Genomic DNA, 2822 nt, shown 5'->3' with positions numbered 1-2822 from the left:
TAGAAGTCATGGGTTTCTAAATGGTCTTATGGAAAAAGTCTGTATGAGATCACTTTGGTGTAAGAGTAAATAGAGAAGGGAAGAAATATTCAAGGACAAAGATGGGGAAATAAAAAAAAATTAAAAAAAAAAAACAGCAAAGGAAATGAAGAATTGACTAGTTACCTAAGAGGAAAACAGTATCCCAGAATCCCAATGTAGATCTGACATCAAGAAAGATGAGAACTGAAAGTTGATGTTGGATTAAGGAGGTCACCGGTGATTTTGAGAAGTCTCTTCAGTAATGTGGTGGGAGTAATAATTGCCTTGAGTACGTTCAGAATATGCGAACAAGTAAACAGACACCTCTTTCAAGGAGTTTTGCTGCAAAGCAAGGCAGAACAATAGGGCAGAAATATGTGAAGTTGGAAAATGTTTTCTCATATGTGAGAAATTACAACATATTTGCAAGCTGATAAGAATAAATCAGCAAAAAAGAAGAAAGATGAGAAATTTGCTGGAGCACAAGTGTTGACTTTGTCCTTAGAGAAAAGCACAGACTTCATTCTTAATAATGCAAGAAAGGCAGATTGCAAGGGTATAGTTTCAAGTATGCTGGCAGATGTCAGAGTGAGACCATGCAGTTTTAAGTGCTTCTATTTTCTCAGCAAAATAGAAAGCAAGGTTATCAGCTGAGAACAAAAGTGAAAAGTGTACGTTGAAAGTTTGATGTAAAGGAGATGAAAAAATAGTAGTTATTTAGGAGAGTACAATGAATGGGCTAGGAAAACAAGGTATAACTGTCCGAAAGTAGAAGAGCCCTCTTGAAGAAAGTCACCATGAATTTCAAGTAAGACCACTCAACATAGCTTGGTTTATTCCCAGTCATGTTCAACTATTCAGGTTCAGAAGCAGAGTAAGTAGAAAGTTGGATTCATCCAAGATTGTATGTTGCTGTGTAAATACAATGAAGGGATAAAAGAAGAAAGGAGAATACAGTCAAGAGTATATTCAGGGAAGTGACTAAAATACTGGACTTGTTTAAAGAATAACCAAAGTCCAGAAATATCAAAGCAGAATTTATTAGTTTGCCAGGCCAAAAAAAAAAAAAAAATCATTCACTCTGGAGTAAGCAATGAGTTTCTCTTAGTGTGAAGTCTGAGGGTAGATATAGGGCAAAAAGGAGAAAATTCTATTCAAATAGGATGGGATTCTAATAGTTATTTTCAGTTGTAAAGAAGGATAATAAAAGTCTTTCCAAGGATCAGTCCTTATCTCAGCATAACTGATCATTTAGACAGAAAGAGAACAGATGCTAAGCCAAATAAGATGGGATAAAGTAATTTAAAGTCCACCTGGTTTACGGGTAAAGAGTGATCCAGTCTTTCTGAGTAGGTGAAAGATTGGAACAGACTTAGGATCAAGCAGTGGTCAAACTCTAAAGTTCCAGAGCAAGTTTTAAGCAGAGATTTTTCATAATCACACCAGAAAACTAAGCTAAGCAGCGCATAAGGGGAGAGGGTGATAGTGAAAGTTGATATTATGTAAAACCTATGGAGTGAAAGAATTATTGGTTTAAATATTAGAGGGTGTGAGCTTAACAGATAAGAGGGGATAGTTGAAGCATGAAACACTTGAAATAAGAATTATAGGAGTGTAACTTTTGAGAATCTCAAGTTCTGGGGTTCAAATAAGAACATACATGGCTGCATTAAGGTATATTACAAAGTCCTTGGAAGAGAAGGAGTTGAGTAACTTGAAGTCACAGTGGTGGAGTACTGAAAATGAAAGAAGGTATAAAATGATGGGAAAGTATTAGAGAAAACAACAGTAGGCTAGGAGCTAAGATCTTCAGTAAATGAGGAAGAGATGTGTTTGTAGAATGCTGTAACAAAAAAGGGGTAATAGAAGGTATAATCTGATCTTTAAGCTTTTTATTTATGGGATTTTTTTTCTTGAGACATGACCTCCCTCTGTCACCAGGCTGGAGTGCAGTGGCATGATCCCAGATCACTGCAACCTCCACCTCCCAGGCTCAAGTGACCCTCCTGCCTCAGGCTCCAAAGTAGATGGGTTTACAGGTGTGTGCCACTGCGCCCAGCTAACTTTCATATTTTTAGTAAAGACAGGGTTTCCCCACATTGGCCAAGCTATTCTGGAACTCCTGACCTCAAATGATCTGCCCACCTCGGCTTCCTAAAGTTCTGGGATTGAGGCATGAGCCACCACACCCAGCCTGACCTTTAAGTTTTAAGACTGGAAACTTTTGGGGAATAGAGAGACAATAATCTCTAACTGACAATGATAAAGCAAACAGCACAGCTGTAGGCAGAGTAGAACAGAGCCAAAGAGGGTTGAAGTCACATACGGGGATGTACAGAGCCAAATGGGAGAGGAATTCCAGTTTGCAAGAGGTGTTCTGGGTAGTCTTAGCCTTTTTGCAGAGGCTGACGTATATGGGGAAAAAAAGGCATGATGGGACTATTCCTGGTGGACTCCAAGTCAGTGTATACAGGAGACCACAGGTATGGGGGAAGCCAGAAGAAGGCCTCTGCCAGGAGCAAACTGAGCACTGGAGCTCCATTATGATACATGTCAGCTGTCTCTCCTAGCTTTCTGCATTAGATCTGCAAAATGGTTTTATGCTCTGCTAAGAGTTTCCTATAGCCCTTGACTACCTTCTCCTGCTTTAAGAAAACCTCTGCATTGAGAGACCTGGTCTTTCTATAGAATCAGATACCACATATCTTCAACAGAACCCTGGATTGAATATCACTTTTGTCCAGAAGCCTCAAATATCATTACCAAGCAAGTTTCATCCATCTTTTTTTTTTTTTTTTTTT

The sequence above is a fragment of the Cebus imitator genome, unplaced genomic scaffold (genome assembly GCF_001604975.1).
Source record: "Cebus imitator isolate Cc_AM_T3 unplaced genomic scaffold, Cebus_imitator-1.0 Scaffold86, whole genome shotgun sequence".
Taxonomy (NCBI): Eukaryota; Metazoa; Chordata; class Mammalia; order Primates; family Cebidae; genus Cebus; species Cebus imitator.
This window is presented reverse-complemented; position numbering follows the sequence as displayed.